Genomic DNA, 26,896 nt, shown 5'->3' on the forward strand with positions numbered 1-26,896 from the left:
AGATATGGCAACAGCATTCCATACAAGGCCGGATTTGAGATTTATAGAGATAGAGAGTAGAATCCGAAGTAAGAACGTGATAAGCTCGATAAAGAGATGCAACCTTAGCAGATGCAAATTTTGCAACTGATTTGATATATGGTTTCCAAGAAAGATTGGAAGTAAGAGTTAACCCTAGAAGATGAAGAGTAGATGACTCATTGAGTACATCACCGTTCATAAATATAGGAAGATCTGAATTATTGCGATAACAATTGGCTGAAAAAAATTGAGTTTTATCTGTATTGAAGTTCACCAGTCACTGTGAGCCCCATGGTGTAGTAGAAGTGAGATCCTTTTCAAGCTTAAATGCCCCCTCCAAGCAATCAGACAGTGTTGGTTTCATGTCACGACAAGAATAAATGGTAGTATCATCAGCAAACAATGCCACCTTAGATGTGAGAATATCTGGAAGATCGTTGGTGTAAATTAGAAAGAGTATAGGGCCAAGGTTAGAACCTTGAGAAACCCCTAAAGTTACAGAATTAGAAGAAGAGTGCTGTCCATCGAGGACAACTTTTATGCTACGATTGGAAAGGAAGGATTCAATAATCTTAAAGATGTTGCCAGATACACCATAAGAAGAAAGCTTATGTAGAAGCCCAGCATGCCAAACTTTATCAAAAGCTTTTGAAATGTCAAGAGCGATGGCCTTAACCTCTCCACCTTTATCTAATGCACGATAAAACTTATCAGTTATTACTGTTAGCAAATCAGCTGTAGAACGAGAAGATTGAAATCCATATTGACGGTCAGAAAGTACGTTATTAGATTCAAGATGAGAAACTAAGTGTTTTTTAATTAAAGATTCAAAAACCTTGCTTATGATAGGAAGAAGACTAATAGGACGGTAGTTAGACGAATCAGAACTGAAACAATTGAAAGAATGATAAAATAATTTTATAATAAAAAAAATCAGTATTTATTTTTAAACATTAGTAATAAGCTAAAGCAGTTGGAAACTTTAGTTTAACACTATTCTATTAAATAAACCGTTCCATTAATGACACACAACTGCATATACAACATTGATATGTTTGTTTGATAAGATAAGGAATATTTTGTTGTGTTCAATAGTACATGTGTTATAATAGAGTTGAAATCTGCAACACATGAAATTATCACAATAACGTTTCGATATAACAAAAATTATTTCTGCAAATAAATAATAGTACAAAACAGCAATAAGATATTATTTAACTACAGTTAAATCATATTTTGCCATGTTACATGAAAATAAAACTAATCCTACCTTTATTAGGTTGAATTTGATTTTTCCTTAACTGTTGGTGAATGATTAATAAAGTAAACTTAAATTCATGGCAGTTTACTAAATTAAAACCATATTTTAACACTAGGCAAACTGAAATAAAATAATGGCAAAATTAAAACCAATGAAATAAAAAAATAAAAAAAAATCGTTTTTTTAAATATAAATATTTAATAATAAAATAAAAAACAAATAAAAAACTTCAAGTTTTTAAAACCTTATAACAAAAAACTTTATTAAACTCTAAGCATAAATAAATAAAGCTCCAAGCATAAATAAAATTAAAGAAAAAAATAAGTATACATATAAAGAATAATAATAACAATAAATCTTTAAATTAGTGCTTTTCTTTAAGCTAAATTTTTAAGTTAATGCTACGTTTTTTTAGCTAATACTTATTTTTAGGCAGCAGATATATTGAATATATAAAATATTGCAACTTACTCACGACGAAAAAGTTGATCCTTTGTGTAATGACGTTCACAAATATAAAGATTTCTTTTTTCGATTTGAGCTTTTAATCCTTTGTCAATCACTGTCATGTGTAATTACACTTATTAACTTCTGTCTCCAGTTTGCGCTATATTCGTCATCTTTTGTTGGAATACGAAATATAGACAATCCAACATGATTTCTTGATACTGAACAACCAAATATAGCGCAATTGGCTCTTGGCATTTTCAATATTTATCACAGAGTAAATTAAATTAAATAGCAGCTAAGTACTTAGTTTACAATTTGATCCACTCTAAAGTAGTCTGAGCACTAGTATTGAAAGGAACTTAAGTGTTATGAGAAAACGGCCCGCGTTCCCAGACTATTTAAATACTATGACTATGATGATACAAATGCATTGCATTATTAATAATTGATCTTGTTCACGCTCTTTTCAGAAACTCACGCAGAAAAAAGAAGTCATTAAACGCGGAGAACAGGTCACGAAGAAAACAAGTCATTAAAATGGACGAATGTTGCATGCACCGACCTTATAAAATCAATGAAAAATATAAAGGTATTTTAAAAGATGACACGATTCAAAAGTGTTCAGATTACTGCGTTTTTTTTTTTAATAGCGTTGGAACTAATTTTAATACACCTTTAGAAGTAATAAATAAGTTGAAAATAGAAATTAAAGTTAAAGCCAAAGAAATAAGCCAACTTGAAGAAGGAAACAAAAGAAATTTATTGAAATATTTAGAAGAGTATATATTGAGAAAAGATAATCAAGGATTCCTTATTCCTTATCATTATGTTTGTGAAATGCTTGGCGAAAAGTTAAACAGCCAAATACAGATGTACGAGGAGCGTATTTATTTTACATTCCTTGGAACAATTCATGATTTTTTGGCAGAATCTTAATTAAGTACTGTTTAAATAAATTGTTATTATCTAAATAAACTTTCAAAATATTAATAGACATAATATATATATATATATATATATATATATATAGATATATATATATATATATATATATATATATCTATCTATATATATATATATATATATATATATATATATATATATATATATATATATATATATATATATATATATATATATATATATATATATATATATATATTATATGTATATATATATATATATATATATGTATATATATATATATATATATATCTATATATATATATATATATATATATATATATATATATATATATATATATATATATGTATATATATATATATATATATATGTATATATATATATATATATATGTATATATATATATATATATATATATATATATGTATATATATATATATATATATATATATATATATATATATATATATATATACGTACATATGTATTATGACAGAAAAGTGGTCTCTATACTTAAATGTTTATAAAAAAATCTTGATTTAAAATATAGTTTAATATTGTTTTGTAAATAAAATAGTTTGTTACTCTTTTAATTTTCTTGAGTTGGAATTATAGAAAACCACTTAAAACTGTGTTTTTTTTTAAAAGTATAACTTCTTCTATTAAGCCATATAAAAAAGTGTTTGTTTTTTTATTAACACTTCAAATAGTTTTTTATTCTGAATGTAATAGTAATGTTTTTATTTTTCTATATTTCAAAATATAGAAATTATTTAATAAAAACTAAAAAGGATGTTTTACACCATGTTCATTTTTAAACAAATCCTGGTGTTGATATATCTCAAACACCAAAAACTTCTGGACCCATTACTGTTAAATTGGATAAGAGTTTAATTATTTCTTTAGGCTTTTTGCATAAATGCCATGTGTGTTTAACAAATTCATAATAATAAACAAGAGTTTATTATTATGAATTTGTTTTTAAGCAGATAAACATCTTCTGCCAAGTCTGTTGTATAACAAATACTACAAATAATGTTGCATTTTGAATTGTTCTTAATTTATTGTTTTCGATGAGTATGTTTATCATGTTACATATTTTAATTTATCTTATGTCATTTTTGCTTTAGAAAGAATTAAAAAATTAAGTATAAGTCTATTAATATCTAAATAGTTATTATCTAGTTATTAATACTACAGTTTGTAAAATTATATATATATTTTTTTCTCCGAATTTTTTAAATTTTATTTTTTAATAAGCCTGTTCATCGGCCATTAATGATCGTTGTTATATTGCAATTTAAATGCAACTTTATGGATGTTTGCTTTTTATTATACTCCTTATTTCATTTCTCTAAGATGTTAAATTTCAGATGTTTAATGATATCTAATAAATTTAAGTTTATTGTAAAAACCTATTTTGAGTTTTTTTTTAATTTTTTATACAGTGTTTTATGTTGTGTTAGTTAAGTAAAGATTTTTTTTCAAGAGTGTTTAGGGTTTTTTATGGAACAAAAAGCTTTCGATATTTAAATAAGGTACTAGGAGTCAGAACAGGGTGTTAAGATTCCACCAGACAATTTCAATGATTGGGTTATGATATAAATAGAAATTGTATAAAAATTTAGATCTGAAAATTACTATTAAATGGTCTTCAAAATTAAATTAAGAGAAATAGGGTATATACATATTAGAATGCTAAAAACCAACATCTTTTTAGAAATTTCTTTTTGCTACACACTGTGTCATTTCAACAATTTAGGAGGAAAAAATAGATTTTAGACTAATTTTTCACCTTTAGTAGTTCAGTGTTTCTGGAAAAACTAAAAAATTAGGTAATTTTGGCATAAGTCATGAAATTTTTTCTTTTAGTCAGAAACTTTTTATAGGGAAGTTACTCTTTTTACAATTAATTGTTTTTGTTGGTGCTACCTATTAATTTGTTTTGAAAATTAAAAAAATACTACCTAACAGTAGTATTTTATTTTTACAATTTGACTGCAGCTTTTTAATTTTATTTAATCGTAATAAAAAATGCATTGGTAAACTAAGCAAAAACGTATGAGAAAATAACAGCAAACTAAACTAAAAAAAAAAAGAAACCTCAACAAATAAAAAATAAAATAAAAAACTAAACAAAAGAGGCTAAAACTTTTTATTACATTATTACTGTTGAATAAATTACCTTTGAAATAAATAACTTTGATATTTTCTAATGTATTTAAAATGTGTCCTTTTTTTTTTAGTTTATAAAAAAACTATTTCTATATTTATCTGTTTTTACGATCAACTTAGTTGTTTTAATTGTCAGACGCTCCAATGTTACTTCACATGAATGGTGATCTTGTGTAGTTGATTAAGAGTATTCTTAGGATGTTCATTAAATCTGAAACTATTTTGAATTGCTCAAAACTTACCAAAGTTGATCTGCAAAGTAAAGAGAACAATTTAAAACCCAGTGAAATTAATATTGGTTAGCTGTGAATTTATCACTGTCAAAGCTCAAAAAGAATGCAGTTATTTTAAAGGATATTTAAGAATTTAAAATTCAATGAATGCATATTTTGATTTCAGCAGCTGAAAAATTATTTAAAAGATGTCCGGTTGATTCTGTGGTTGTTAACATATGTACTTGTTTGCTGCTAAATTTTTATGCTTGGATCAGACCTGAAAAAAAATGTCCATTAAACATAATGTCAAATAAAAATATTGCTGCATAATCTTATCTCGTGAAATATTAATTGAATCTTGTTTATGTCATCAAAGTTTGCAATCAATGTGGATGTTTTCATTAGCTATGATCAAAAAAATAAACACCTCAATGATTTTTATTTCAAAGACATTGATATCCATAGTTGTCATTTGTCATTAAGTTGGTTGTGACTTGGACAGGCATCAGTTGATTGATTTCATGCGTGATTTCATGCTTACCAACAACCTCAACCCCCACAATGTCTAGATTACATAAGAAAGTTTTATTTCTTATGTAATCTAGACATTGTGGGGTTCTCTTTTTCAAGCATGAAAGACCTTGTTAAGTTATGCGTTAGTGGTAGACCGCTCACCTCATAAGTGAGAAGTTCTGAGTTCGATTCCCACCAAGTCCCTGGTAGTATTGAGCTTGATGATCCAAATGCTTTGATGTCCCAAAGATTATTGGATATTACTACATAAACCACGTCAAATAGCTGTTGTTTCAAAATACTAGGGGGACTGCGTCAGTTTTAGATTAAAAAATGGGATTTTGAAAGTTTTTCTCAAATTCATAAGTGTACTGAAATTAAGTTAAACAATAATGTTAATGAATTTGCAAGGTAGCCAAGGCAAGTAAATGATTTTGAAAGATGGAAAGTTGCATAATTTTGCTTCTTTTCCTCTCATTATACATATTACTTGCTGATAACATCGATATACGTTCTCAGTATATCAACTATGCCAGAGAGCTAATAAATAGCAAATCACCAAATTTGTATGTTGAATGTTTTGTTGTGTATAATGAGCATAATTTTATACATTTAGTGGACTATGTTGAACCCCACATGTGTTCAACATAGTCCACTTAATGGTGTGGAGTTGAAGAAAAAAAAGTACCGACTCCAATTGTTGAAATTTTCCTTTTTTAATTAATCTTCGGGAGCCAACTCCAAAGTAAAATTTCTGAAAAATCCTATTAATTCTTTTAAAAATATTATGCAATGATTTAAAAATTTTTTTTTGCTAACTATATGAAAAGTTCTTTGAAGGTTAAATATTTTGCGCATGCATGTGCAATACCAAGAAGTTTGTTATTAGAGTCATAGTCATTATTTTGGTTACTCCGACCACTAAAAATGTCGCTACTTCCACTCAGCAGCCCTGGATAAAATAATATGTTGTCCTCTAAAATATACAAATTGATATTTAAAATACATATGATATATTATACCTTAAATAACTTTTCACATCAACATGTGTTCCATAAAATTTCAAATTTTATATTGAAGTTTTGATTATGAATGTTATTCAATATGTTTTAAATATTTATGGAGAGAACAAAACAGATTGTAAGAAGTTACTCTGATTTATTTGTTTGGCAAAAAATATATAGTTTTTTTAGATGATTGTTTCAGTGATTAATTTAATTTAATGTTGCTGAATATTGTGGCCAGATATTGTTTGATAGTTACATAAATAACTATGAAACATTATCTGGCCCTAGATTTCATTCTATTCATTTCTCTCTCTCTCTCTCTCTTTCTCTCTCTCTCTATCTCTATGTATATATGTATATATACATATATATATATATATATATATATATATATATGTATATATATATATATATATATATATATATATATATATATATATATATATATATATATATATATATATATATATTTCAATAATCAAATATATTAATATAATCAATATCTATATTTGTTTCAATAATACTGCATTTAGTTAACAAAGTTAAGAAAATATAATATTTGAAAGTAGATGTGGTATATACTTAATCAAATCAAGAAAGTTGAATATACGTTATTTGTTCTAGCATTGTTCACCAAAAATATATTCAGCAAAAATATCTCTTATATTAAAGATTTCTTTAAAGTAGCAGAATTATCGTGTCAAAGCTCCACACAAAAATCTCTTGCATTAAAATATTAATGCAGAAAAGTTATACTGTGGAATCTCAGGTCTCTCTTCCTACTTTATCAGTATTTTCCATTTTCAGGTGTCTCTTCCTACTTCTTCATCAGCATAACAGAAGATTTTCATGTAGTGTTTAAATGCTTTTCAATATAATTTAGTTTTGTGCAAAAAAGCTTTTTGTGTTATGGTTATGCTACAAGCAGTACCAAAAATTAACAACTTTTTTAATGCATTTCTTGATGAAATGTATTTGTTAAAAATGTTGCTTATAAACTTGTTTTAGGTTTGTTTTATTTTTGTATACAATGATTTTGATAACAGTGGAAGTTGTTGAGTCTTGTGAGCCCTAGATAAGTTATATTTTTGAAAGATGAATTTAATTTAATATGGCTTAAAAATCTATGTTATCAATTATTTTCAGCATCACCAGTGGATTTTAGCAGTAGCTCTAACCCAGTCTCTTGCAAGGAATGAGAACATTTCAACCAATAAAACAGATGCAATGAATATATCTTGCATCTTTTCAAAGTAAGTATATTTTTTGTTTACGCTTTCTATTGAAGTTTCCTTAATTATGCGAAATGAGTGTAATCAATCAACATGAAAATAATTCACTATAAAAAGAAATCTCAAAGTAGACTCAGGGCATGACAAATCGACAAACGTGCAAACGTTTGTTAAAAAAAAGACAGAAAAATGAACGTCATGTGTCCTTACTTTTACTTACGCAAACGTTGGCGTTTGCTTAATCTTTTTAAAACCAAACGCATAACTTCAGCAATTTTTTTTTCCAATTATATGATTGAGAGTTTTTCTATTTATTATAAGAACAAAATTTTTATTATAAAAAGCAATAAGTCACAAAAATATAGAACACATTTTCAACGACTTTGAAAGAAACAAAGCTAATACTTTCTTCAATCGCATCACTTTTTAGTTTAATAATTAAGTACGCAGCTGAAGAAAGTAACTATGTTTTACAAAAGCGTCGGAAATGTTAAAATAAATGCATTAGCAATTACTTTTAGAAAAAGCATGTTAAATCATTGCTTTCTTTAAAAGCGTGCTTTTTTTTTTTAAATTTTCTTATCATTAAATTAAAGTAATGTTTGATTGCTCTTTTAAAAGTTTAAAAAATTTTTTTTAAGATTTGCAGAAATATACGTAATTTATTAGAATATATAAAACTATTATGTATATATTATTTTTCATTTTTTACTGTGCATTTAAATACTTAATATCATTAATATAATAATATCATATTAAGTATTTAATAATAACTTGATATAAAGAATTGAGAATTAAAACTAAATGAGGATATTAAGAAAATTTAGCAAAATTAATAAAAATAAAACTAATCTTACTAGAAAATAAGTTTACAAAAATCTATTTTAATCAAAAATACGAAAAAAAAAACTGTTTATTAGATTAAAAAAAACAAGGTTTTTCATCGGCAGAAGCAGTTTCGCTGCATTAATCATGCAAAAAACTCTTTACCAATTTTTTATTTTTTGAGTAAACACAATCGACAAACCCAAGACTTGCAACTAAAAGCTTCACATTGGTACCACACTTTGTTTTGAGTTGGGAATGCTTCTTCCCAAACTCTGTGACACTTTTTGCACCTCTTGATGTCTTTGTCTTGTCTTGGTTTTTTTGAACCTTACACTTGCTGAGTTTCATCTGAAGCTTCACTGAAGTGAATTTTACATTTCTTTAATTGCTTTGACTTTTTGGCCTCATCGTCTTGCTTTAGTTTCTTGAGCACTTCAGATGTACTCAGACACTGGCCTTCAACTCTCAGAATGCCGACTCTTTTGGGTTTTTTTGCGTGTCAATATGGTGGCGCTGTAAAATATTTTTCAAATTGCCTACAAGTCTTTTTGTGAAGTGTTGCAACACTTGATACGTTTGAACAGGAGTCACTGGTGTTGTTGTTAAATTTTGAAGTTGGCAAATTGTTGGAGTTTGATGCTGACTGATGTTAAATGATGATATTTCTTTAACGTTTCAAATAATTAATAACAATTAATTAGTTTCACCGCGCTCATCTTAATGCATAAGTGTGAACAATTAGCATCTTTACTCTTTCCCCAAAAAACATTTATATTGTATTTTGGCAAATTCAATTTTAAAAAAGAATCCTGATTGCCATAAAATTTTCTACAAAACAGACTTTTGTTTAGTAAATTTTAATTTTAGTCTTGGGAGTTTTGAAGTTAATTTTTTAGAAAAAAATTTTGTTTTTTACAAGGGTGAGAATTTTGAGGTTTGCTAAGAGAAAATTAAATTTTTTGAAAATAATTTTTTTAACACCTTTAGATAGAGCACAAAGTTCTCTGCAAAATGGTGCCTCGCATTTTCAAAGATATTTTGTTTTAGCTTTCAATAAATGCAAATGAAACAAAATTGTGAAACCGTTCACTTTTTTTTTTCGTTTACTCTTACCCCAGTTTACATTATTTTTTTAATTAGCACGCACTTTGCAAATGCGCGAATAATTGTTTTGAATTAATTAAAAAATTAAAAAATTCAATAACCATTTTTGATATATCTAATTATTATATATCTTATTAACTAGAATAAAAGTTATTTGAAAATAAAACTGTCTTATAATTTAATAAAAAACTACTTAAATAAGTAATAATAAAAAATTAAAGAATTGAAAATAAAACTGGCTTGTTCATGGCCTACTGCACAGGTTTCTAAGTGGAGGTACGCAACCATCTATTTCTTAAAAAAAGTCCGCTAAAAATTCTCTTGAAAAAAATAAAAAATAAAGAAAAGGGCTTTTAGAAAAAAAGTGGGGTGGGGCAGGTGCCCTGCATTGTCGGCCCTGTTTTTCAATATACCCCTTAAGTTAGATATTCGTCAATAAATAAAGAAACAGATGTTAACGTTTTTTTTTAAAAAACAATTTGTCGCGACCTAAGACTAACATGTTTATATTAATAAATCTCAAAGTAGGCTAAACATATTTATATTGAGAAATCTCAAAGTAGACTAAACATGTTTGTATATTGTCAAAAGCTTTAGCAAACTTTATTGTTTTAAAAGAAATGATTAAGTCACTTGGTCAAAAGCACGAAAAGGATTGTTTGCCTTCCTTCATTTAGCTAATAACTGAAATTGAAAAGTTTAAAGAGTTCAATGAAACTTTCTGTGAAAAAAATTTTGTATCAAAATTTTGTTTTTATTGTTTTTCATTTAAGTATAATTAATTTTTTAGTTTACAACTTTAAAATTGTGTTGTTTTAAGTATAATTAATTTTTTAGTTTACAACTTTAAAATTGTGTTGTTTTTCTTTCTGGAGCAACTTTATAATTAGAATTGTTATTTGCAATAAAATTTCTCAACACTAAATAGCTTTTATTTTGTTGTTGTTTAGCCTAGTCGCTTTGAAAACTTTGGAGAAAAAACATGCCATGAATATGTTAGGAATATTATGAACAAGTAAGTTGTTTATGGTGTTGTATTTTGAATTTTTACCATATATAAATGATTGATGTTTATTATTGTATTATTATTTTATTATTATTACTAGTGAATTATTGTATTACCATGTGTATATGCAGGGTGTCCCAAAATTAACGTGAGATTTGAATTTGTTGCCGTTTGTGCAGTATAGTGTTGGAAACCCTAAAAAAAAATACGTCAACAGCTGACAGTTTAGGGTTAGTAAAAATGAAGCGTTACATGATAGAACAACGTGTCTTCAATTTTGAACAATATTTCAAAAATAATGAAAGCTTGGCGGCCGCAGTTCGCAAATTTCATACAAAATATGGTCAGAATAGTGTTTTAACTTCTAATTAATGGTGATTTAGCGCCATTAGATTTCTGTTTCGAGGGTTATTTGAAATCACAGTTCAATATCAGCAAGCCCACAACCACCCTTGCATTAAAGGAGGGAATTCGATGCTGCATCAATCAAAAGGCTAAAAACTGTTGTTCTATTTAATTCAAATCTTGCGTTAATTATGGAACACCCTTTATTATTATCATGGCTGCCAAGAGAATCATGATTGGTATTATATATTGCCCTCTGGGTAAGTTTCAAAAAATAACTAAAAATATAGTTAAATTTTGAAAATATTATTTACGCTATTTTTAAAATTTAACTATATTTTATACAGGAATCTCCACCGTTCACCCTCCCCCTTCCTCCTCCTCTAGGTGATCATGATTATTACCTTGGCATTTTTTTAGTTTATTTATATTTGTATACAAGTTCCTTGTGTTACTTTTTAGGGTTATGTCAAACGGCATCATAAGTGAGTACAACTTAAATGGTAAAGTGGAAAGCTGTCTTTAGGAAGACAAATTCAATGAAGGTACTTGTCGGTATGTTGTTTTTAAATATTACATAATTAGATTAACAAATTATGGTAATATTTCCCAACACTTTTCAAGTAAATTCTAAAATATGGTTTTATAGCTTTGTTAAAATATGAGGCAGCAAACGTAGGTAAATTTATTTTACATTAGCCATTTTGGAATTTAAAATAATTTTTTTTAAGTTTAGAAAAAGTAAGATAAGTTACAATCAGAAAAATTAGAATCAAAGTCAAGAAAATATTAGAAAGTATATAAAATGATTGTAGAAACAATTACTTATACAGTTAATAGCTGTATATATGGCAAATTAGTTTATCTTTACACAAATATTTTCTAATTTTACATTGTTTAAAATCTTAAAAAGGCGAGCTTTGAGGCTAAAATTCAAGTAAAAAACATCAAAGATTCCAAACAAACTTGGGCCACTAAAATTTTAACGAGAATTAAAAGCATTACTTTATTCCAAACAACATTTTTGTTATTTTTTTTAGCATTTGTTGCAAAGTTGAAGAAACAGAAAAAGATATTGAACATAGTATTGGTGTTACTTTAAAACATGCTCCATTGCAAAAGGTAGTTTAAAAAATCCAAGTAATGACAATGATTAAAATATCAAGAAATGAAATTATATGTTCTTCAAATACTGTTTATCTTTCAATATTGTTTAATTATACTTTTAATAGTGTTTAAAAAGATTTTTATCTTAATTCTTGTTTTTTATTTTCCAGAAGTTGAATCTTTATAAAAGAAATTATTAATTCTGTGTAATGCTAGTATAAAACAGTTGTTGTTTTTTATAAACATAGTATATTAGAAGAGTTAAACCTGAGAAAAAGCAGCTGCTTTTTGATTGCCTTCTTATTTTTAAACTAAACTAATTTGTTAAGCATACTAGTTAGTGTACTCCATTTGAATATTTAAGAAAATACTGGTAATACTTTATTTCAAATTCAATTGACATTTTTAGTGTTGTCACAGAGAAAATTGTCTGTTGACGTAAACTGCCGGATAGGACATGTTACTCCGGAGTAGGTTATTGTAGGATTGTTATTATTATTAGTTCCTGAAATTAGTTATTTATTTAATTGTTAGTTATTTAATAATAATGTTTACAATAATAGTATTGATATTGTAATAACGAAATAGGCAGATATATTTTATTTTAATGCAGTACATCACTTAGTATATGAAATATATAATGTGTATTTTATTTATTAGAAATCCGTTATAAACTATATTTATATATATATTTAGTTTACAAAATGTGTAGTATATTTTTTTGTATCTATATGCATGTGTGTGAGTTACATTTGAAATGCGGTAGTGGAGTAGTGGTAAAGCGCTCGCTTCATAAGCGAGAGGTTCCGAGTTCGATCCCCACCACGTCCTTGGTAGTACTGCGCTCAACTTGTTTCTCCGCGCAGCGGCCTTGTTTGTCAAGGTTGGTGTTTCGGAATTATAGAGTTGAGAGAGGGTTATAACCACTATTAAGTAGCCTCCTCATCTGTAGTGACCTTCTCGGCCTAGAGGAGGTAAATAACTAAAACAAAAAAACAAAAAAATTGTGAGTATCATAATGTTTTATATTAGATTTAATATCAAATAATCATCTTACTTTTACTATAAATTAAATTATATTGTAAAGTTAAATTGTAGTATTATCTTAAAGAGTAGCATTAGCTTAAAATGTAGCATTGACTTAAATAGCAGTATTAGCTTAAAGAATTGCACAAGTTTAAAGATTAGTTTTGCTATTATTATTATTCTTTTTATGTATACTTATTTTTTTCTATAAATCTATTTTATGCTTGGAGATATATTTATTTATGCTTAGAGTTTAATAAAGTTTATTGTTATAAGGTTTCAAAGACTTGAAGTTTTTGATTTTATTTTATTAAATAATTATATTTAAAAATATGATTCTTTTTTATTTTTTTATTTTATTGGTTTTAAATTTGCCATTATTATATTTTAGTTTGCCTACTGTTAAAATATGGTTTTAATTTAGTAAACTTTTATGAATTTAAGTTTACTTTATTAATCATTTGCCATCAGTTAAGAAAAAATTGAATTCAACTCAATAAAGGTAGGATTAGTTTTATTTTCAGGTAACATTGCAAAATATGATGTAACTGTAGTTAGATAATATCTTATTGCTGTTTTGTACTATTATTTATTTGCAGTAATAATTTTTGTTATACCGTAATGTTATTGTGATAATTTCTTGTGTTGCAGATTTCAACTCTATTATAACATAGCTGTTGTACTATTACTTAAACACAACAATATATGTTTTATCTTATCAAACATATCAATGTTGTATATTCAGTTGTGTGTCATTAATGATTTAATAGAATATTGACAAGCTAAAGCAGTTTCCAACTGCTTTATTACTATTGTTTAAAAATGAATGCTGATTTTTTTTTATTATAAACTTATCTTATCATTCTTTCAATTGTTTCAGTTGCTTACTTTATTTTCATCATCGTTATTTGTATCAATAATATTATTAGCAGGTATTTACTTAAATTATTTGTTAATGACCTACATTAGATTTTTTTATCAAAATGTATAATTTGATTGAGAAAAGTCAACCAGTTTGATAGATGCAGTTTTTTAAAACTTGCTTTATTTTTTTAAAATAAAATGGATGAAGTGAATGATGAAAAAGAAGAATAAGAGTTTCTCAAAGTTAATATTTTCTTTACTAAACGGGATTATCCCAACAGTTGCACTCCCTATCAAAAGATAATTATCAGAAGAAAAACAATCAATAATAATTAGTGATCGACCGAAACCGAAATTTAAGCCGAAACCGAAAGTACCGAAATTTCGGTTCAGTAAAGCCGTAGCCGAAACCGAAACCGAAATTTTGGCCGAAACCGAAATTTCGGCCGAAATATGAAAATGAATGTTTAAAATCCCTGAACCTTTTATGATCACCGAATTATATCAAAAAAAAAACTATTTTACATATATCTAAGCAATCACCATGTAACATAGTTTGATAAAAACTATAATATGTCAAGACATTTTAATAATTAAAGGTAACAATTGAAGTATTTTCTCTGCGAAATACATTTTTTTTCATGTTTTCTGGCAAAAGTCTGTTTCTTTCATTTGAAAGAATTTCTCCAGCAGTTAAAAACAACCTTTTAACTTTGGCAGATGTTTGGGGAGGTCTTAGGAATCTCTTTACTACTTTTGCCAAACCAAACTTTGCTTTTAGTGTTATTTCCTAATATAAATCTATAAACCTTTTTTGTTTTTGTTTTGTTATTTAGGTGCCCAAAGAAGACCTATAGGTTTTGTCACAGAGCACCGCGGAAGTGCATTTAACCAGGAAGTTCACGCCTCCTTCATTACCGTGACGCAAAAATATATCCGAAGCTCGTTTCAAGTCTGGATCTCCTGCTTCCATGGCAAGCGCTCTGACCACTGCGCCACGGTAGCACAAGAAACTTCAAACCTTCTTTAAAGTTTGAATCAATTTTTGAGATTTATAGGACTTCCGGTTGTTGTGTTGCTTTTTCAGTTAGGATATTTTTTAGAGTAAACCACTTCTTAAATGTGATGAAAGTCCGCTAAGTGATTGAAGTTTTGGATTGTGCGATCCACGAGATATTTTCAAATTGCAAGCTCCGTATTTGAAATCACTAACTGTCACGGTAAAATGATTCCATAAACCAGTTTTTTATCGATTATTTTCAAATGTAAAATTTAGCACTGAGAAAATTTTGATGAAACTATTGGTTTGAGTTGCTTTACTTAAATGTTAATTTATTTTAAGAATGATTTGAGAAAAGTAACTTAAAACTATTATGTAACGTGATTTCAATTAAAATTTTTACAATTGTTATAATTAAAAATTGATGTACTAACAAACGATTACAATTAGGAAACCGTCATGATCCCACTCTATATTAAAACTTAAAAAAAATCTTTCAAAAGTTTCGGTTCATTTCGGTTGCGGTTTGAACCGAAATTTCGGCCGAAACAGGAAAAGTAAAAAAAATGTTGAAGCAGAAATTTCGGTTTCGGTTTCGGCCGAAACCGAAACCGAAAAGCCGAAAGTTTCCGTTCACTAATAATAATCATTTTTTAAAGTGTAAGTAATTTGTAAATCTTTCAATTCTAATTAAAAAATTAAATGATTTAAACCCTATATTTAAGAAAAGAAAATTTAATTTTTATTTTTCTTTGTAAGTTTCTTTTTATTTAAATACATTTAAAAAAAAACTAAATTCTATTAAAAATCTCCTTTTGTGAAATATCTATTGGGAAAATAAAGTATATATCAAAAATAAATGTATTTGTAATTTTATATCTTTGCTTTGTACAAATTATATAAACTGGACTTACAGTGTTTCGACTTATGTTTCATTTGTAAGACGCAAAAGTTTTGTGTGTTTTCAACTAATTTTTATGTGTTTTCCAGGTTTGGAATGAAAGCTAATCAATTGAAATATGTGACAATGAAGGGTTGAGGTTATTTTTAGCAAAGAGCATAGAAAGTAAATTATTTGTTCTTGTCATATTGAACATCTTTTTCGTCACCTTGGAAAAACATGCACTACAAGGTTTCAGAACGTTTTTACTGGCCTGGAAAGTTTCGATAAAAATTTTTCTATCAAAATGGCAGATCTAAGCAGTTAAAGAAAAACATTTTTTATTTAAGATGGTTGTTTAAAACTTAAAATATTATCATGAGTTTACTGTAATTCTGCTAAAGTCCCTCAAATTATTGTGAAAGAGCATAACCTGAAAATTTCAAGTTTTAATTTTCAATTTTATCTTGTGTACAAGGTCGAAAAAAAGAATTAAGTTTAAAGCACATTTAAAAAACATATATTAATAATATATGTGGCAAAAGTTAATTAGGTTTTGAATTAATTGAAATTAAGGTTGCAAAAACAATTAGGTACTGAATATAAAATATAGTTTACAAAAAGTCAGGAAATTGCCGTTGCTAGGTGCATTACTAGAGAAACTATAAAAAATTCACTTTAAAAAAAATCAATTTTACTTTTAATATTGAGTTTAAATGTATATATTTTCTAAATCTTGAATAAATTCCAAACAAGATAACATAAAAACATAATTTTGATTTTTTAGTCTTTAGTTGTTGTCGGTGTTAACTTTTTTGTTTTGTTATGTTTTTTTTTATATTGAAAACATAACGTTAATATTTCATAAAATTTACAAGCTAGAATAAAATAATATAAACAATTACGAGTGAAATATTACATATTTTTATACATATAAAAGAAGGCGGAAACTCGTAGAAGACTGTATGGTCTTGTCGTCAAGTACCATTGTAAAAAGACTTTTTTACATGTAAAATAAATTTAACAAGTAAAAAATGTTTTACGTTGTAAATAAAAAAGTTTTTTGCAATAATAAATGAATATCAAGATTTAAGTAAAATTTACAAAAAAAAAAAACTTCACAAAAAATTTCTTAAAGATAGTTTGACAGATAATATAACAGCAATATAGGCTTGCAGATCGTAAATAATTGAATTACAAATCATATCAAGAGAAAAGAGATTTAAATAAAAATAAAAAAAGTTTATAAAAATTTACAAAAAATTTTTTATAGATAGTATCGACAGACAATATAATAGCAATACAGGCTTGTAGATTGTAAATAATTAGTGACTTTCATAAGGAGTCGTTTTGGCGTATGAGATTTCGGAGCCATCTTTATAGGGGATAAATGAACGAAAGCATGTCGATCTCAATTAATACCAGAATGTTTTTGCCTTTCTTCTTAATAAAATACAATAGGTAATTTTTTAGATAGAAAACAATTGTATAAAATGATTAATAGACCAGTGCTTATCTACAAGCTGGACTTTACGTGAGTTACGGATCAGAATAAATAAATTTAAACACCCTTTTCTTGTTTAAAAACTAAAATGAAAGGCTGAGAGACGTTTTTCTACTCAAAACTTTCTTGGATTCTACATGTATCTCGTCTTCAACTACTTCTTTAACTAGAAAAGCCTCAGTAGACCCTTCTATCACTTCATCTATTTTAAAAAAGTATACTTTAAATATAAGAGAATGCAGTTTAGAACAGAAAAATTGATGCAGTTATTAAAAATTGAATGCAGTTTTGGAAAAAAAAATTGCGACTGAAAAGACTGACAGAAAAATTGTGACTGTTAAAACGAATTTTGTTTAAGCTAGCGTTAACGTTGGTTGTTATGAAAATCTTATGGAGAACAAATTTATCTTGCTGCAGTTTTGTTTAAAAATGATTCCACATTTATTTTATTTTGAAATGTTGGTTTCAAGAATATTACTTTTGAAATGTTGGTTTTAAAAAACTGTTGATATTTCATTTCATTGTTATTATTTATAAAGGACTGCCATGAAGCAAAGGAAAAAATATCATGACTTCAAAAATGACATTCTCAAAGTAAAAAAGACTAAATTTCTATGTCCTGACTAAACTTATTTCAGTACGCCTTGCCTTTAAAAAAATGTAGAAAAAAAAATTCTAAAATAAAGGAAACAAATTTTCAAATCACATTTGTGCAATATTTTGTTTTCACATGTAAAATTTTCATCACTATCTCAACTATCCCTTTACAAAAATGCATTTTTTTTGCTTAATGCATCTTTATGTTGTTAAAGAATACAGAAGCTATTATACTAACTTCTTCAGATCACAAAAACTTTACCACAACAAGTAATATTATTTGCGCAATGGAAAGAAAAATTTATACTGTTCCTAAAAATAACATAATATATATACTTTCAATAAGAAAATTAACTGCTACAAAATGTGTTAAAAATATTATCATACTAAAATTATTATATAAATAATAACGAGGAGTGTGTTGAAGCTAAGAAAACATTTTTCTATCTTTACAATCTATTTACAGTTATTAGTAACATATACAAAGAGATTTAACAGAAATAAATGTTAACATTGAGAAAATATATGCTGCTTATCCTATTGAATATACAGATTATGAAAAAATTTAGCAAAATCTAGATGCATGGCTAAACAAAAGAAATTAAAATAACTGTTGATTTTTTTGTTGTTTGCAGGAAAAGTTTGAAAGTATAACGTAACACACCATTTTTCATTATCTGATATTAAATAATAGATATAGAAATATTGCTGAAAAAAAGAAAACTTCCATATGCTTAAATACCATTATGTATCAAATAACATAATACTTTTCCTGTTTTTATTTTTGTAATGAGAAAAATCAAGAGTGCTGAAATTAAAAATTGCATATTGAACCTTAAATTGCTTACAGTCTATATCTTTATCTATATCTATATCTTTTAATTGTGTATAGTCTATATCTTTATATATATATATATATATATATATATATATATATATATATATATATATATATATATATATATATATATATATATATATATATATATATATATATATATATATATATATATATATATATATATATATATATATATATATATATCTTTATCTATATTTTTAGATTGTGTTCAGTCTATATGCATATCAGTAGTAAAATATGGACCATAACTACCAATAGTAACTAGTAAAATATGGACCATAACTACCAATGTATGAAGACAAATTATTTAAAAAAAACTATTTAGTTATTTTATTTAAAACTCAATTACCAGTGCCGTTTTTTATACACATCTTAATTTATTTACACATGTTTTTATACACAATTTAATTTTTATACACATTTTAATACACAATAGTAAATATGGACTTGTAATATCAAATAATACATTGCACATTCCAATAGATAAAAGGTATTTTAATCATGAAGGATTATTTTATTATTGATTAGTGTATTAGGTTTTGGTAACTTTGTAATAATGATTGATTTTTAAGTTTTGAGAACTTTTACTTTTATATGTAGAATTATATTTTATATTTCTATTGTATTTCTGCATTAGCTTTTTCAAGTCTTTTATTTAACTGTTTATTGTTTTATAATGAAGACGATAACACAAATTAATAAATAAATTGAAAAATTAACATATTTTTATCTATTATATTAGAATAACATATTTTGAAATTATTCTTTTGAAAACTTTGAAGATGATATGAAATAATAGGAGGAGTTTCTAACAATATCCAGTGTTAAATTGTTAACACTGGATATTGTTAACAATTTAAATTGTTAACAATATCCAGTGTTGTTTTATATTATTTTCGTTTTTATTTATCGAAAGTTGTTGGTTCTTTATTCTGTTTAAATCTAACTTACCACTTTTTGCATTAACTTTTATGAATACTTTACTGAACCACTGAGACTGTGGGCTAACATAAGTTAATGAGTTGAAGTGTTATCTTTTTCTGAGCTCCAATTTTCATAAAAAATGTATCCGTTTGTCCAATATATAGAAATTAAGAAGATTTGACGAAAACAAAGTACTATTCTATATTACTTTTTTTTAAGTCTTATCTCCTTTTTTTTGTATTAACGTTGTTGTAACATAAATATGAAGAACAAAACCACTTTATAGTGTTAATATCTTAGTAATGCTAGTTATTTCAACAAAAAATATCCAATATTCGTCTATTAAAGTTGTTTACAACAGCTAAAACAACGAAAAGCGTCTTATAATTAATTAAACAAAACCGCCATTTTGTTTATTTATCCCCTATTAAAAAGTCATATACTAAAACCGCACGCTGTGAAAGTCCTTAATTGAAACACAAATCATTCAATTAAAATCATACATTTTAAATCATATAAACTGATATAAATAACAGAAAAAAATGATTTCAAAAGGTTTTAAAAGTATATATGTATATTGTCAATTTCAAATACTACTTCTTTTAACCTTTTTTTTAAAAGATATGTAATTCCATTCAAAATAAAAACCAAAGTTATTTAAGATCATTTTGTTCCGAAGATACGGTTCACGAAATGGTATGCAAAATTTACAATGATTAGTTTTCGAAAATATTTACATAAAAAAATCATCATTTCGTAGATCGTGTTTATTTTTTTGTTTTGTTATAAATAAACTATTAAAAGGAGACAGTGGTAATTTCGATTTACATTTGTACATAAAACAAAGAATATTATATACGTTAAGTTGATACATGTTTACAACATTCATTTTTCTTAAGAGAGACTTTTGAGTTCGTCGATCACAAGAAGTAACTAAACGTGCTATATGTTTCTGATGATGATGAAGAGGCTCTAGTTTACTTTTGTTAATACTGCCCTACGCAATATTTGCAAAGTTAATATGGCAGTGAATAAGTGAATAATACAGTTGCATTAAAGTGTGAGTGTAAATAGCTTTTTAATTTATACAATATTCCAATACTTTTTGAAATTTTGTTGCTTAAATTTTCGATGTGCTGTCTCCATGTAAGATTTTCATTAATATATACACTGTGACCATTTTCTATAGACGTATGTGGATTATGTCTTAAAAACGTATTTAACTTTATTTTTATAATGTATTTCAATAAATTATAAATAAAGTATCAAAAGATAATATCAAATTTGAAAGAGGTCAATCACAAATGAATTAAATTCAAAAGATAGCTGACTATTTTCTATAGAGACACAGTTCATCACATTTTTTAACTAAACTATCCAAAAAAAAATGTTTTTATCACATTTTTAGTACTCAATTGGACCTCCTTTGCGCTCAATTACTTGATAAATTCGTTTTGGCATACTTCCCACCAAGTTTTCTAGCACTTTTAGTTCAATATCATACCAACATTCTGATGCCGCTACTTTTAGCTAACTTTTAGCTCTGAAACAGAGTTATATTGCTTCTGGTCAGCATAGATACGTCTTACAATGATTCCTCAGATGTTTTCAACAGGATTCAAATCTGAACTGCGAGTAGGCCACCACATTTGCTCGTTTTTTTAGCTTCAAACCAAGCTTTAGTCTCGTTACTAGTGTTTTGCGTCGATATTTGTTTTTAAATGGAATCAAACATAATTTTAGTACATCAATGTATTCAGAATTTTTTATTTTGTAAGATCTAAATGCTAAATTTAACTTTCCTGTTGTACAAAACCCAAGCCAAACCATCAGAGATTCACCACCGAAATTCTTTGTCGAAAAATATTTGGGTTCTCTCCTCAAATCACGCCAGTAGCCACTAAAACCATCAGGCCCATTCAGATTAAACTTTTTCTCGTCCGAAAAAATCACCTGGTATGGAAAACAGAAATATTCAGCTATTTAGACATCTTACGTATTCATGAGAATTTAACCTAAAATTTCTTACTTGTTCCCAATCGCGTGCTGTGTTTTCGCGGGCAAATTCCATCCGTTTCTGTTTGTGAGCGGGCTTCAAATTTGGTGCTTTATTAATTTTTGATCGTACGATGCGTGGGCTGTCTTTAAGAACTTTTCTAATCGTCTCCTTGCAAACATTTAAGCCCAAATATGACTTGATTGTTTTCAAACTTTTTGATGAATTTGATGCGAGTCGAACAATTCTGTGTTTTTCACGGCCTGAAGCGGCCTGATGTTGCGTAATGTGTTAGATTTTTCAAGAAATTACGGATAACGTAATTTAATCTCTTCAATCTCCTAGCAATTTCTCGGTTTGGAATTTTTTCTCGATGATAAGCCAATAAATGACATTTTTCAATATCTGTAAGGACCTTTCCTTTCGGCATTTGGTTAAGTTCAACATAATTTCGACTCACAAAATAAAAAATACTACATATATTAGAAAATTTTATAAGAAATTTGCGACAAAACTCGCAAAAACTATAATGCGTTTATAGAAAATTGCCACGTGAATATCAAAAATTTAATTATTTTAATACAATCAAGACAATTAATAATCAGATGCATAATGGATCATTGTTTTCTTACATATACTTATTCAAAAGTACCGTTTGAACAATTTTATTACCACTCTAACACTGTAAATTCTACATGCCGCTAAATTCTACATGCGTCTATAGAAAATGGTCGCAGTGTATTACTAAAAACTGTGTAGTTTTTACTCTTTTTACCTAAATATTATCAATGAATATAGATGGCGTTTCGTATGGTATTAGTTTTTATTGGAAAATTGGTGAAATAGAGTCCAGTTAGTTTTGTCAATATTTACTGAAAGTTTATTTACTTTGAACCAGTCGGAAATTATTTTAAGTTCATGATTTCAAATAATATACTACTGTTACCGTGAGATAAAAATAAATTTGTTTTGTCGGCAAACATTATTGTCCTCAGGCTGGATGTTTTATGGAGATCATTGACATATATAAGAAAAAGAAGAGGCCCTAAAATAGAACCTTGTGGCACGCCACAAGTAATGTTTAGTAACGTTTTTGGTGGTTTATCGTCAATGTTTATTGACGTACGATTATTTAAATAACTCTTTACCTATTTTAAAATGACTCCTGTGATTCCATATAATTCAAGCTTTTTAGTTAGAACTTGATGGTCAATAGTATCAAAAGCTTTTGATAAATCAATAAAAATTTCTAATGTATATTCAGATTTATTAAAGGACTCGTTACTAGTAAGTGTAAACTGAAGTATTGCATGTTCAGTGGAGTTATTTTTTTTGAATTTTTTATTGTTAATTAAATAAAATATTATTAACAGAAAGATGAGGGTTGTTTTTGTTATATAAGATTCTCTCTAAAGTTTTTAAAAATACAAGAAGAACAGAGATAGAGTTATTTACATAAGTTGCATCCCCTCCTTTGAATATCGGCGTTACTCTGGCAATTTTAGGTTGATCAGGGAAAACTCCTTGGCTTACGCGAGACGGAATGATTTTAAATAAAATTGTAAGATTTTATAATGATGTTTCCTTTGATGCCGTTGAATCCTATTTCTTTATTTGGTTTAATTGTTTTAAACGAGCTTCAAATTCCTTGAAGAATATTTCGATGCAATTTAGATTTGTTGTTTTTTGAGGTAAAATTTTAAAAGTATTACTAGTAAATGGAATATTTTTTGCTAAGTTAGGCCCCGCTAAAATAAAATGCTTATTTATTTCAAATGCAATATTGGTTAAATCATATAAAATTTTATCATTAACTTTAATACCGTTAGGTAAAGCGCCTGATTTAGTTTCTTGATTTTTAAAACTTTAAAACCAGTAAAAAAAGACCTTGTCAACTAAAAAGCTTCAGATCTATTTGTATGAGTTCCATGACGCATAGTATTACTATGTTAATTATAATAATATTATGCTTAGTATAAAAAGTGTTATGGTTTTCTTTATGCACGCAGAATAATGCGCTAGTTCTTATACCATCGTTTAAACAAACGATAAAAACATTGCTTGAGTGGTTCGGAGTAAATAAACCGCAAATAGTACGACAGTTTATTCTATTCTAGAACAATTTCTTACGGAGTAAATTGTCTTAGACGGACGGATAGGTCTATCTAGAATGTTTTCCTCCGGAGTAAAATGTCCGGTCGGACAACTTATTCAGCGGACAGTTTAATCCGTGACAGTGCTTTCAACTTTTTTTTTTTTTTTTGTTCTTTATTACATTTTAAACAAAATGTCGTTATAAAATACAAAGTTTACGAGATTACAAGATAAGAATAAAAAGTAAATGACAATAAAAAATTTACAAAGTCAGATCAATAAAAAATAAATGAACGAAGGAGCTATAGAAAACCCTTAGGTGTTGTTGTCGAGAACCGCTAGCATAAACGTGATAATTTCTCGTAATATTCGTAAAAGATAAACAAGATAATTACAAATTTTTTCTTTACAAAAACTTTCGTTGAAATTACTTAAATATGATTTATATCCAAAAAAAAATAAAAAGTTGCATAAAAGTCTTTGTATATATATAAATTTTTAAAAGTGTTTTGATTAAAAGAAGGTATAAAGAATATATATACATATATATATATATATATATATATATATATATATATATATATATATATATATATATATATATATATATATATATATATATATATATATATATATATATATATATATATATAAATATATATTACCAAATCATCAATTGTAAAAAGTTAATTTTTAAGTTTTCGTTTAAATGAGTTGTAGTTAAATTGTTCAATAAAAACTTGAGTAAAATTTTTTCAAACTATTTTGTTCCATAAAAATTGTCCGCGAAAAGCAATGCAAAACCTACAATAATTTGTTTGAAAATTTCGCTGCTTAATAAAATTATTGTGTAAAATGCGTCTATTTTCATCTTTTGACAAATACAAATTATGAAAAGAAACCGGGGAAGAATTGATTTTACATAAAAACATAAAACATAGTACATTATAAACATTAAGTTGATATATATTTAGTGCATTCATTTTTCTTAATAGAGGTTTTGCATGGGTAAAACGTTCACAAAAATTTATTAAACGTGCTATGTGTTTCTGATGATGATGATGAAGAGGTTCAAGTTTGCTTTTGTTGGTACTAGCCCAAGCATTATTTGCATAATTAATATGGCTGTGAATAAAAGAGAAATATAATTGAGTTAGAATTTTCTTATATATAAATATCTATTCAAAAAGCCTCTTACTTTATATAAAATTCCTATACTTTTTGAAGTTTTGTTGCATAAATTTTCAATGTGAATTTTTGAAGTAAAATTATCATTAACATAACCATCTAAAAATTTTGTATTATTTACTCTGTTTATTTTGACATTATCAATGAAAAGAAATGGCACTTTGTTAGGAATTAAATTTTTGTTAGAAGGTGGTTGAAAGAAAATCCAATTAGTTTTTTTAAGATAAAGCAATAATTTTTTGATTTAAACCAATAAGAAATCTTGTTTAATTCTAGATTCATAAGTTAAAGCAGTGTAGGGATGTTTTTTATGTGATAAAAATAGGTTTGTATTATCGGCAAACGTTATTGTCTAATCTGGATACTTTATGAAGAACGTTAATATATATGAGAGAAAGAAGAGTTCCGAGATTTTAACATTTGTTAGATCTCCTCCTCTGAATATCGGTGTAACTTTTGCTATTTTAATTTGATCAGGAAGAACTCCTTGTCTAATTAAAAATGAAAAAACCTTAAAAAGAATGTTTTTAATATCTTCGTCTGAATTTTTAATTATTTTGCTATTTGTATTATCAAAACCACTAGCTTTGTTTGGATTTAGCATAAAAGCAGTTTCAAATTCCTCAAGTGATAATTCAAAAGAATCAAGATTAGTTGTTGCTAAGGACTATGTTGCTATTTCATGATAATTATATATGATTTCATCATTAATTTTAATGCAATTTTTTAAAGCGCATTATGTAGATTTAGTCTTACCATTATTCATTGTAATTTCTTTTAGAATTTGCCATGTGCGTTTGGAATCATTTTCGTTTTGCTTAAGTAAATTAGAATAGTATTTTTTTTTTAATTCTTTTAAAAACTTTGGCACAATTTTTGTAGATGGTTTTACTTTCAATTGTCTTGGCTTTTAAATATTTAATGCATAATTTTTGTTTGACTTTTGAAGATTTTCTTAGACTGTTCGTAATCCATAGCGATTTTACATTTTTCGGTTTTAGGTTTATTTTACGTTTTGGAAAGTTAGCATCATATATTTCATAAAAATATTTTAGGAATTGGTTGTAAGCTAAGTTAACGTCAGATGAAGTGTTTATATTTTTCCAATGAAGCAATGACAGTTGCTCCCAAAACAATGATAAATTTGCTTCGTTGTAAATACGTTTAAAAAAGATTTGTTTGCCAATTGGTATTTTGTTTGGTTCTAAATTTATTGAAGAAAAAAAAGGGAAATGATTGGAGATGTCACTTTTAATAATAGCCTATTTTAGAGGTTCATTAAAAATACTGTTTGTTTTGATGCCATCAATTAGTGAAGCTGTTTTTTCGGTGATTCTAGTTGGTTTATCTATTAATGGAAACATTCCATTTTTAAATAAATTGTTATAAAATTTTTTTATGGTGTACTTGATGTGCTATTTAAAACAATTTAAGTTTAAATCACCAATTTAATAGTTTAGTTTGTTTTTTGGGTCAGTTTTTTTTATAATTGCCGTAATTTCATAACTGTTCAAATAACAGTCAATTACGCCAGGTGGTTGATAGCAACAACTAAAAAGTATATTTTTAGTTTTCTTGGTTAAAATTTCGGTAGATTTTTTGTTAGAATCTCTTTATCGTCATCAAAAATACACATGTCAAACCTCGTAAAAAGTTGAAAACTTTCTTTATATAAATAAGAACACCGCCACCTCGCTTTTTCGCTTTACGCCCAAGTGATATTATTTTAAAATCAGGCAAGTGGATATTTGAATTAGAATTTACTTCATAAG

General features: G+C 26.5%; 1 long non-coding RNA gene across 3 annotated transcripts in view; it reads left to right on the plus strand.

Annotated features, from left to right (window-relative positions):
* The window catches only part of LOC136084031 (uncharacterized), a 30,121-nt gene extending 15,077 nt beyond the window's left edge, over nt 1–15,044 (plus strand). The window contains exons 2-8 of one of the 3 annotated variants that reach the window (XR_010640289.1): nt 2,203–2,321; nt 7,714–7,820; nt 10,682–10,746; nt 11,545–11,637; nt 12,123–12,204; nt 13,607–13,717; nt 14,916–15,044. This is a non-coding gene — a long non-coding RNA (uncharacterized LOC136084031). Of the gene's footprint in view, nt 1–2,180; nt 2,322–7,713; nt 7,821–10,681; nt 10,747–11,544; nt 11,638–12,122; nt 12,205–13,606; nt 13,718–14,915 lie in introns of those variants that run through there. The other 2 variants (XR_010640288.1, XR_010640290.1) reach the window with 2 other exon arrangements.
* Nucleotides 15,045–26,896: the final 11,852 nt, after the last annotated feature.

Source organism: Hydra vulgaris, chromosome 08 (genome assembly GCF_038396675.1).
Source record: "Hydra vulgaris chromosome 08, alternate assembly HydraT2T_AEP".
NCBI classification, from domain to species: Eukaryota; Metazoa; Cnidaria; class Hydrozoa; order Anthoathecata; family Hydridae; genus Hydra; species Hydra vulgaris.